Here is a 12,682-nt window from a genome sequence, read left to right as displayed (position 1 = left end):
TAATTAGTTCAGATAACATTACTCAGGATTCTTAGCCACTCATAACTTTCACAAAGATAGTTAACGAATTCTTTTCTAAGTGACAATGATTATTTGCTCAGTCCTTCAAAACCCTAAATTTAAAAAGCAGAAGAAAATATTTGCATAAAATAAAATTTATTATAGTCTCAGAAATAATCCATATGTCTTATCTACTTATCAAATACACATTCTGGAAACATGAATTCTTCAGTGGAAGTAAATACTTGGAAATATAAGACCAAAAGATGAAGATGAAGAAGAAAAAGAAGGAGGAGGTGGGGGAGGGGAGGAGGTGGGGGACGGGGAGGAGGGGGAGAAGGAAGAGTGTGTACACTCTGTTTTTCACTTTTAAGTGCTAATCTTGAGAAGGATTCTCCAACTTTCTTCTCTCCCACTAGTGACAAAGTCAAGACCTAACCTTTAACAGACCAAAGAAGTGGCTCTGACTTCGTTTTCATTTAGTTATAGGATTCTGTTAATTAACAGATCAGAAGGTTTCGTAATTAGAAGCAAGCACATCGTTTATTTTTTGAAAGGGAAACCCTGTAGGTTTCTCCTGTGGGTGGGCTGTTTTCTCACATGGAAAGGCAGAGTTTATCTTTGGTCCAAGTTGTATAAAGAATCATGAAAATCATCATCCTTTTCTAAAGTACAAGGAGTCGAAAGGAAGCTAAGAGTGAATTCTTGGTATTTCTCAATGATGACTGTGGCTCCCAAGCATAGTATTGATGTCCATTTCAGAATCCAACAGACATTGCGTCAGCTAATAAGGTAAATGAGGTTTTTCACAGTTGCTTCTCATGTCTGCACAAGAGGGCAGCCTTTCCCCAAAACCAAGGAAACACTTGGGCAGAACTTTTTGTTAATTTGTATAGAGACCCCTCCAATCATAGAACTTCCAAGGAGAAGAGCTCCTGTAATGCAAAGAATAACGAAGTTAGGAGATAGTTAATACCATGTGCTGTCAAGCCCAGAAAATATCTGGGTCTAGATCACCATACCAACGTTTGCAGCTCCAGTGACATTTTACCTTTGTTGTTACCTAATTGTGTGGATTTCTTCAACTGCTGTGGACAACTGTGGACTTCTAAAATTAATGCTAGAGATAAGGTGTTTAAAAACAAAAATGAAAAACTGCTCCTGAAATCAAATTGCTCACGCTTAAAAGACAGCATTTTTTTTTTCTGTATCCCACATGGATGTTTTCTTATTGGTTATCCATAATCAGATTTCAAGGCTTTAGAATCAAATCGCCAAAATCAATTTGAAATGAGTAATAATTCATATTGGGACAATTATAAATTTAAATTATAGATACAGTTGAAGAGATTTACCAAGAAATTAAGAGAAGCCAAAAAAAAGTTGCTATAATGCACACACTTTCAAAATAATTAACCACGCTTGACAGGAAATACGTGATTTAAATGTATTATGATAGCACTCAAAATGCTATTAAAAACAGGGTTAAAGTTAATTTGTCACACAGAAAGGTAAATGTAACTATCTTTATGTCCAAAGCTTTGCAGCAATATTTTCGTGAGTACAAACTAACCACAGCCCCCCTTTTTTTTTCTCTTAAAGTTTATGGAACTTTCAACTAAATATTTCACAGGAAATTACTGTCTCCAAGAATATAAAGGGTTTTATATGAAGGATGCTGATCAGTTGTTCTCCATGGATACAGAGAAGCAAACAAGCAGAAATTGGTTTAATAAAGCAGGAGAGATTTCAATTGGACACAAGGCAGAACTTCTTGACTATCGTGGTGATAAAGAAAAATTGGGGAAATCTTTTCAATAATTTTTCAGAGATAACTGTCAAAAAATATTCAGTGAAATGGATAGGAGATGTCTTTACTTTTATTACTTATATTTACAAAATTGAGGACTAGACAGGGAGATTAAAATATACCTAGTGCTATTTTTTTGACAAAAGGAGTCATTTCATACTAATTAATCAGCTAATAAGGTAAACAAGCCTTTCAATCTCAGGTTTGGTTTTGTAAATAGATCCAAGCATATTTTCCTTATAGACCCACTTAAGAATTCGGCAACCTCTGACTTTCCTTTTCCTCTAGGTAACATTTACTTGGGGTGGGGGGAGAGGAATAAAAAAGACAGCCAACATCAAAATGTTCTTTTATTCTCACTTACTCAACAAATTTTATTAAATTGAGAACTCCTACAATGTAGGGATAGCAGATGCCAAGCACACTGCCTGGCACAAAGTAGCATCTCAGTGTAGGTTTACTGAATTATGTCTCCATAAATTGCATTTCTTTTCTGTATCAGTAGAGAATCAAACTAAGCACTATTATTTTCCAAGCTCACAGCAGAACTGGAGACAGAGCTAAAGCTAAACAGCTTGACTGTTAGTAAAGCCCTTTCATAATCTATGTAAACCTGTACTACTTTTAACTCGCTTTTCAGCAAACCATACTAACCAAATACTTACCAGAGTCTTACTTTACTGCGAGCCAGCTTCATTCAACAACAAAGATTTATTTAACATTTACCACGTACAGGACATTGTGCCATGTGCTAGGGACACAGCCGTAAACACGGGTAGGCACAGTTCCTGCCCTTCTGGAGCTTACATTCTAGGAAATGCAAGCAAGTCAAGTTGGCAATTAAACATTTAATCACAGTTGCTATATGCTACAAAGGAGAAGCCCAGGGTGTTATGAAAGCATATAACGGTTGGGGTCAGGGGTGATCACAGAACCTATTAGTGGTGGAGGAAAGGAAATTACAGGATAGATTTGGTTTCTACTGAGAATCGATTTTACAAACTGAGACCCAAAGGACGAGAAGGAGTAGCTACATGGGGCATTAGGGGACAGTATGGGGGGGTGCATTTTAAATGGAGTGGAAGAAGATACGCAAAGACCTAAGTCAGGAGGGAAAAGCATGGCACCACAGAGGGAAGAAAATAAAGCCAAAGTGGAAAACCGTGGAGAAGGAGGGGAAGTTTCTCAGCCCCACCAAAAAAAAAAAAAAAAAAAAACGAAAAAAGTGATGGAAGGCCACATTAAGGTACTGCCTGCTGGGGAGAAGCTAACTCCTCTTTGGTCTCTCCCTATTCAGCATCAAAACTACGCTTTATCATTCTCCCACAACCGATTTCTATACACCCACCATCTTCCTAACCACTTGTCAGCTCCTAATCTCTAGTAAAGGTGATGTATACCCCAGTGCAGTTGTTTTTATGGAATTTACTTGCCTATGGAAGCATCCCTTTGAGGATTTAATCATACCGTGGAACATTCTCTATCAGAGCAATGCTGAAATAGGAGGCATAAATGGTGCATAATTCTTGAAAAGCCCATTGTAGGCTTGGGTCTTTATAACAAAATAAAAGCTCCATATTAAACTATAAGGCATTACACTTCTGTAAAATAAATTAAATAAACGGCCAGCAGGGGTGTTTTACACAATTTATTGGTGCCCTCTGCAGTCAATGCTACATCTCATTAGTGGCTCTGTCACTCATGAAAAATGTGGCACCCATCAGCATCACTCATTAACTTAGAGCATGTGCCCACACATCAAATATATATTTTTTAATTATAGGAACATGCTATAAAGAAGACGTGCATGTGTGCCATGAACAACAAAGGGCATTCTAACCTCTCCAAGCCTCTTCTTGATTTTTCTTTTTTTGCCAAAACGGTGAATATGATACTGTTCTCGTCCTTTCGAAGTTTTTCCTCTCTACCGACTTTTTCTGCCTGCATTCATTGCAATAGTCCAGACTTTGCCAATTTTTTTTCCTTCTTGACATTTCATTTTTAATTAAAAATGACATTTTAATTAAAAGGAAACATATGTAGAATAAACCGAATAACTCACCAACAGCAGAGAGCTGGGGCTGGCCCGTCGGCCCAGTTTTAACCTTTCTGGCTCACGGAAGGCTGTGCTGGGCTTCACCACAGCAGGTGCCAAGGCACATTCTTGACAGGAAAAAGGAAATTTTTAAAAGATGATCATCAAACCAAGATCCACCCACCTCCAGAAATCCCTAGGAAATGCAGGAGGCGAAAAATGGAGAGAGAATCCCCACTCCAAACTATACAGTCTGGAACTTTCAGGACTGGGAAAGTCAGCCTTTCTTCTATTCAAAATATTAAAACTATCACTTTGGTGAGAGACCCCAGTTTTACAACTTTTCATGTTTACAGATGGCCTGATTTGGCAATCTTAAATGTTAAGGGAGTTAGAAATCTGGCAGGAGGTAAGCGTAGCCAAAATTAAAGTATTACAATTAAAACCAACCACCCTTCTACGAGCAGCCGTGACAGGACCGTTTGAGGCTCCCAGAGCCGCCTTGCCTCCCCCGTATCAGAGCTGGTGCTGGTGGGGGGTCCCCTGGCGGGGGGTGGGGGGGCACCAACCCTCTCCCAGGAGTGAGCTGGCTTCCTCCAGCACAAAAACATATTGTGGTGTGGAAGGGAATGCAGCAAGACTAACAAAACGACAAAGAAAGAAGCCAACAATGGATGAACACCGCATCAAGGGCAAGAAAATGATTCCCTAAACAAAAATACCAAATAACATCAATTCGCCCACGTCCTCAGAAAGTGGAATGAGGGTGAGGATCACCAGGGATCCCAGTGATGACCCAAATTTCCCCACATGGAGTGCATATATTCTGACAAGCATAAGGGTGGCAGGATGGACTAAAATCAGTCATGAGCAGTCACTGTAATTATAACCCAGAATAAAGGAAGGAAGGAAAAAAATCGAATTTTGTGGCCCCTACTAGATGCCAAGCAACTGCTTTGTCATTAGTTCAAACAAGAATTCCATATGTTAGTGTTACGGGTTGAAGTTGACCCCTCCCCAAAAAAGATATATTCAAGTCCTAGCCTCCAATAACTCAGGGTGTAAAATTTTTTGGAAATAGGGTCATTGCAGATGTGATTAATTAATTTAAAAGGAGATCATATTGGAGTAGGGTGGGCCTCTGATATAATGTAACTGCTGTCCTTGTAAGAAGACGCAGACCCAGGGAGAACACCTGTGATGACAGAAGCAGAGACTGAAACCCTGTGCCAGAGCCAGCGAGTGCCAAAGAGCACCAGCAGTCTGCCAGGAGTGGGAAAGAGGCAAACCTATAGGTTTCAGATGGAGCATTTCATATGTCTAGTTTCCCAAACCATGAGATGATAAATTTATTATTTTAAACTGCTCAGTTTGTAATGGCAGCCCTAGGAAAAAATACAGTCAGGTATAATTGTCTTGACATGTTACGGAGGAAAAATGAGGCCTAGAAATCCAAAATACTGTCCCCAAATCCCATAGCTATTGAGGGGCCCAAATCAGGCTGACTCAAAGCTTATGCTCATCACTATATATTATTATAATGCCTTCAGGCCTGCAGACAGCTATCCAAATTGGAATTACATAATGGCATGAAGAGTTAATGACTCCTCTGCAGTCAATGAATGAAATGAATGAAACAGGTCACTCCATACGTTTTTACCAAAAAAATTCCTTCATGTAAAGAATAACCACTCAACCCTCAAACTGGATTCTTTCAACATGTATTTGCTGAACTCCTATGATCTGTTCTGCAGGTATTGCTGTAAGAACTGCTTTGAAAGATTTTTCAGTGAATCAGGGAAACTATATATGCAAAATTAGGTTAAAAAGTTCTCTAGCGTCATGGACAGTATTACAGAGTTATGTACATGATATATATTAGGGACCAAAGAGCTGTGCGGGGAGATCACGGATGGGGCTAGAATTCATTCTCTTAGATGTACAAGCTATCAAATTAAATATGCATTAAAAGGAATTTTTATTTGCAATGATCATTTGTGAATGGATTCTTTGGAGAAATTGTGAGAGAGATCTATATGAATATGTGAAGCAACTGTATGTTCTCCTAGCCATCAACTGCCCAGTTGTCCAAAACAATCTTGTGTGTAATGAGAATCAACCCACCTACCTCCACACACAGATTGGATACTGAGGGTGGAAACTACTCATTCCCTGCACACGCACATAACTTATTGTTGATATTAACATGATTTACTCTTCTATTGTCTTCACTGGTAAAACTTGATCCTTCCAGAAGACTCTAGCTCAGACAAATAGCTTGATTGCTTGCTATAGAAACTTCTGGAAAAGCCCACCAACTTTTCCTTGGAACATATCAACAATTTGTGCCCTAAGAGTCTTTGAATTCCTTACTTCAAAAATTGTTGCCTTGCTGGTCCCACCAGTCCTGGATTGTTATATAGGGATCCTTGTTCGATCCTATCAAGTCCCCACATTGAAACACATCTTAAACCAAAGTTTCAACTCTCAATACATTCAAATCTTGCTTTTTGTCCCCAAACTCTATCAAAGTTCTATTGAGAGGGTATTCTCTCTTACCTCAGTAAACAATTACTAAAAGATAAACTGAGTGATATTAAAATTTTTAAGAGTTTTTTTGAGCAAAAATCGATTCAAATCAGGCAGTGATCAAACCAGAAGTGGTGAGGAAAACTCCACCAACAGGAGCTAAGGGCAAGACTTTTATGGAGAAGGGATAGAAGCAAAGCAAGGAAATTTTTTGAAGGCCTATAGCTTAAGCAGACATTGCATTATTTGGGAAAGCCTAGTTGGCTATTTGTGATTGGCTGTCCTTAGGTTTTGATTTCTTGACCTTGAGGCACTTACAGGCTTAGGTTTTTGGTTTGCTTACGTAGGCTACTAAGGTATTAAAGTCACCTCAGTCTAATGACCTTCTTATCTAATTAATTTAACGTAATAAACTGAATTTTATCTCAACAGGTTCTGCTATGCTGGTGATATTGGGGAAGTTGGCATTTAACAATAATAGTGAACAAAGAAAAAGGGACGAATTTGAAGAGGAAATAACTTTAGTTTTGAACACACTGAAATTTAGGTGTCTGAAAAAACAACAAAGTGGAGAAGTCCGTAACGGCAGTTCAAGGGGAGCTTAAGAGAAGGATGTGAACAGAAGATCTGGAGTCGTTACCAAGATCATTCAAGGAGCAGGTGGAGAGTGATGCAAAAGGGTGAGGGATTCATATTAAGAAGATGAGGTGAAGCAGAGAACCCCCAGCAAGGAGACTAAGAAGTAAAAGAATGGGGAAGAAATCAAGAAAGTTACCTATCATGGCATCCAATGGTAGAGAGTATTTCAAAAAGTAAAGAGGGGTCCACAAGGCTAAATATTTCAGAAAGGACACACACACACACACACACACACACACACACACACACACAATATGGTTGCATTTACCACAGAGAATCCTCCAAAAGAAGAGCTGATACAAAATCCAATTAATTATGAAATGATCTTAAACTCTTCAAGCCAAGTTTATTCCATTGCAGTGCATTGCAATGTACATCATCAACTTTGGGGCACATAATTCTGACTTCCCAGTAAAGAGTGAGCCCTAGCTGATAAAGAATAAAGTGGCTTTTGTGAAAATAAACAAACAAAAAAATGTTGTCACCTAAATTATATGATGAGAAGAATGTCTTAGTTTAAAAAAATTTTTTTAAGTAAACCTCAGTTTTCCTGGAGCTGTTTAATTATCAGACTTGTTCCACTGTATTACCTTAATCCCTGATCGAAATGAGACAACAATATGCTTTTTTCTGGTCATTTCATAATCATTCACTAAAACAGTGGGATCATTTATGCAAGCTGATTTCTCATCCCCAACCTCCCGAAAGACCATGCGGCATATCCCTGGTTGCTAAACAAAAGCTCTTCTCTTAAAGTCACTTAACTTTCTTTGGTTTTGTTTTTAAGCAAAGGGATTTATCAGGTTCTGGGCTTTGTTTTGCTTTTGAAGCTTTAGCTACGTCACCAGCTTTAGACACGCTCGATTTGTTTTCTAGCCAAAGCTTCCTAGAGAGGCAAGACAAGTGATGAGTGATTTGCCATCTATGGCCAAGGAAGTTTTGGGTTCCTCCATTTTTTCTCCTTCTCTGGATGGGCAAACATAAAGCATCCATGTGGATTTAAAAGTTAGATCACTTGGGACACCCAGGTGGCTCAGTCAGTTGAGCATCTGACACCTGATCTCAGCTCAGGTCTTGAACTCAGGGTTGTGAGTTCAAGCCCTGTGTTTGGCTCCATGCTGGGTGTGGAGCCTCCTTAAAAAAAATAATAAATTAAAAAACAAATAAATAAAACCTAAAAGTTGGATCATTTAATGGTGCTGGCATTCTGTTGACACTGCCTGATTTATTGACCTTAAGGAAATAATTTTGACATCATACCAAGTCATCTTTAGTCATCTTCAAGACTTTGTTTAGATGTAAATTGAACTCAATGACAACTATCCATAAAATACCTAAGACATCTAGGAGCATTCAACAGTATTTGAAGAAAGAAAAAAATCTAACTGATCACTTTTTTAAAGATTTTTTTTTTTATTTGAGAGATAGAGAGAGAGTGAGCACAAGTGGGGTGGGAGAGGCGGAGGGAGAGGGAGAATCAGACTCCCTGCTGAGCAGAGAGCCTAAGCCGGGGCTTGATCCCAGGACCCCAAGATCATGACCTGAGCCAAAGGCAAATGATTAACCAACTGAACCACCCAGGTGCCCCTCCAACCAATCATTAAAAATCATTATTGCCATGGAGAAAAATGCTAAGTATATACCTTGAAAAATAAAAATCACCAAAAGCCAATCAAGAAGTAATTTAATCAGTATTTTTGGCCACTTACTAGGTCCAAGACATTGTCCCAGCAGGTGGGGAAGGAAGATGGAAGGGTAGAAAAGTGGGATATAAGGCTGCTTCTCCCCTGGGAAAGTTTAGAATTGGAGTCATCTGGGACAACTCTTAGTTTGGAGCATGAGGTCAGGTTATCATTAATGTGATTTTCGGTACGATGCATTTTGAAGTTCCTATGTGTAATACCGCATGCATGTGTACATATACAGAGATACCTAAGACGCATACACTATAGAGCAAGAGCCTGAAGGGGCTAGATTAGGCACTCCGTTCATCTGCACATCCAAAGTGCTAATCTCAGGGCCTGGCACCAAATAATTGCTTAAAAAGAGTTTCTTGAAGGAAGAAATGATTGCATGAATCTATTTGTGCTGTTATTATGGTTGTTATGGTAGAAATGGAAAAGATATCGAGGACAGTAAAGTAATTGATTATCAATTTCCTCCGGGAGGGTAGATGGGACCAGTATCAATAAATCCACATCGCTGTTTTTCTTCAGGAACCTTGTTTTTTCATGCGAAGAACATGTTGATTCTGAGACTGCTAATAATAACATTCTCCCCCCACAAAACTCTTCCTTCCCATTTAGACTGTTTGTATTTTACACTCAGGAAGTTGTCAGTAGAGTTGCTACTGAGTAACCTCATTTGAGGGCATTTTTAGGCTGTATAAAATGGTCCCACTTTCAAAGTGCTGAGAGCTATTTCTGCTGAGGTGTTAAGCCTCAGTACAAGACTGTGAACAGTTTTTAGAAGTCATTACACTAAAAAACATGTTTTTTAATAGCACAGTGGGGCTTAGGTTTATATTTGCCTTCTACGTTCAATTTTAAGTACGAACAAAACCAACATAAGTGGGGGAGGCACTAGTCAGCTACCTGCGATCCATTCAAGACCAGGCTTTTCCTCTCCACCCTGCGTGACCTTAGGAGAGAAGCATGTCACTTAACATGTTTCTTCAGCTGTAAAACAGCATAACGATACCTGCTTCATGGGATTTCTGTGAGGATTAAATGAGATAATGTGTTTTAAAGCTCGTGTTTAATTACATTTACTTCATTTAACATAGTGCTATGTGATAAGTTCCCTCATTTTTCGAAGTGTAACATGCCAATAACAAGTTAGACAACCATTAATGCCATTGTTTTATTATTTTTATTTTTATTTTTTTTTAAGATTTTATTTATTTATTTGACAGAGAGACAGCCAGCGAAAGAGGGAACACAAGCAGGGGGAGTGGGAGAAGAAGAAGCAGGCTCCCAGTGGAAGAGCCTGACGTGGGGCTCGATCCCAGAACGCCAGGATCACTCCCTGAGACGAAGGCAGACGCTTAACGACTGAGCCACCCAGGTGCCCCTAATGCCATTGTTTTAATAAAGTCAAGGTACTTAAAGTTACTTGAATCACAATATATATTATATATTTAGGTAATAAAGGAAATCGCTTAAAACTATAGCTTTTGTGTATTATAATTACATTGACTGGAGGGGTGTGTGTGTGTATGTGAATGTGTGTGAGTGTGTGTGTGTGTGTGTGTGTGTGTGTGTGTGTGTGTGTGTGTTTTAATACTTTCTATATTGAAGGTCTAGAGCCTGAAAGAGTGCCAAAAATTTCATCAGGAGACACTGAAATGATATTGAAATGGACCAAACATTGAACAATTAGCTCAAGCTCTTCATTAGCTGATGGGTCTACTTCATTTGTGATTGTGATCCAAAGACGGAAGGAAATTAGCTCAACACCAAGACGGAGAAGGACATGAACCCAGGGAGTCCCTCCAGGGAAGCCAAGAGGAGTTTTTAAAATTTCTCAACATTTGGTCCATTTCAATATCACTTCACTGTTTCCTGATGAAATTTTTGGCTATCTTTCAGACTCTGGATCTTCAATAAAGAGAGGGAAGATATAGAAAAAATTAAATAAATAAAAATTAATTAATATAAATAAAGTTAAATAAAAAATAAAGAGGCAAGCTCACTACCAAGCCATATGTTTTCTCACAAAATGGTGTTCAATCACTGTACCTAGCAAAAAAGCTCCATTTTTGGCCAATTTCCTAGGCTACTAGTAGTGTACAAAATGTGTAGTATATAAAGGGTGATAACATCTTCAGTCTGTCTCCATTGACTCTTTCCATCCCACAATCATCCTTAAATCTACTCCATGCTTATTTTGTAATGCTTTCATTTTAAAATATACCCTATAACTAATTTCATCCCGACTCTCCCGGCCATCAACACCAACCGCCTCAGAAGAGCAGGTTTGGTTTACTATCCTCACTTTTTTGTGTCCTATTTTTCTTTAAGTATAATTTGGAAACCATTTCCATGTATTACTGCTTCCATGACCACTTACTTAAAAATACCAGGGGCTCCTGGGTGGCTCAATGGGTTGAACATTCCACTCTTGGTTCCGGCGCAGGTCACGGTCTCCTGGGTTGTGGGATCTAGCTCCATATGGGGCTCCACATTCAGCGGGGAGTGTGCTTGAAGATTCCCTCTATTCCTCTCCCCATGCTCTTTCTCACTCTCTCTCTCTCTCTAAAATAAATAAATAAATCTTCAAAAAGAATTCCATTGATGTTCTAATTATTAAACATCTTTTTGTGCCTCTTTCCATATATCATCCTATTTTATATCTCTCCACATGTGACACTGCCTTCTTTTTTTGCAAAGTCCAGTCTTTCTGGCGGTATCAGGAAACCATGTTCCATCTTGTGGCTCCACCCTCCTCTACAACCTCGACATTTCCTACAGGTGGCAGCAGCAACGCTCTGTCACAGAAGGAAAGCCAGAAAAGGCCTTGGTCAGTTAGCTATCTCTGAGTTACTTAACCATCTGTGGCTCAGTTTCTTCACATTTAAATTGGAGATAACAGTAGTGCCTACATTGTAGGTTTGTTGTGAGGACTAAATGAGTTAATTTATGTGAAGTTCTTGGAAAAGTTCACATATCAAGTGCTATAGAATTATTTGCTGTTATTTTGCTACTGTTCACTTTCGATCATGTGTATATTGGTTCTATGTCTTACCCTAGTCTACCTTGTATCAATGTTAAATATGTACATGACAGGGTGGCCCCAGATGGAGTTGTAGCCTGCACAGGTGGAGGGCTCCCTATCCCCAGGACAATGGCCAACAGTGAATGCACCTTATTGCCATCAAGCCTGATGGGGTCCAGCACAGCCTGGTGGGAAAGATCAAGTGTTTTGAGCAAAAGGGATTCTGCCTGATTGCTATGAAATTAATTCAGGCTTCTGAAGACCTTCTCAAGGAACACTACATTGACCTAAGGGACCATACATTCTCTGCCAGCCTTGTGAAGTACATGCAATCAGGGCCTGTGGTTGCCATGGTCTGGGAAGGGCTGAATGCAGTGAAGACAAGCCAAGGGAGCCTTGGGGAGACCAACCCTGTAGACTCCAAGCCTGGGACCATTCATGGGGCCCTTTGCATCCACATTAGCAGGAACATTATCCACGGCAGCAATTCCATGAGAGTGCAGAGAAGGAGATTGGCTTGTGGTTTCAACCTGAGGAGCTGGTAGATTACAAGAGCTCTGCTCAGAACTGGATCTATAAGTTACAAAGGAGCAGACCTCAGAGCTTTGCGCACTCTACTATCTCTCCTTTCCATGGGCAGGGGCCAGGCTTTGGCAAATCCAGTTATTTTTAAGAACCCCTTATAATCTGGAGGCAAACTCTTGGAGCTGGGAGTGTTCCCTATACAGTATTATGTGCTACCATCAGATTAAAATATTTCATCTCCCTTCCAAAAAATATGTATGTCCAGACTATACCGAAAATTTCTTAAGGACTACCACAGTGTCTTATTTATGTATTTCCCGCAATGCTTTGCACACTGTGGAGTGCAAGAAATGTTACTTAATTGAATTGTTAAACTGCTTGCATTAGTAAAGTTCTGCTCTCTATTTCTTCTATTTTTTATACTTTTT

At 39.3% G+C, this 12,682-nt stretch overlaps 1 pseudogene; it reads left to right on the top strand.

Annotated features, from left to right (window-relative positions):
- The first annotated feature begins 11,858 nt into the window (after positions 1-11,858).
- On the top strand, positions 11,859-12,402 carry LOC123794884 (nucleoside diphosphate kinase A pseudogene; annotated as a pseudogene).
- Positions 12,403-12,682: the final 280 nt, after the last annotated feature.

The sequence above is a fragment of the Ursus americanus genome, chromosome 12 (genome assembly GCF_024610735.1).
Source record: "Ursus americanus isolate L20-20 chromosome 12, mUrsAme1.1.p, whole genome shotgun sequence".
In the NCBI taxonomy this organism is placed as follows: Eukaryota; Metazoa; Chordata; class Mammalia; order Carnivora; family Ursidae; genus Ursus; species Ursus americanus.
The sequence above is the reverse complement of the archived record's forward strand: the minus strand, read 5'-3'. Positions and strand labels throughout refer to the sequence as shown.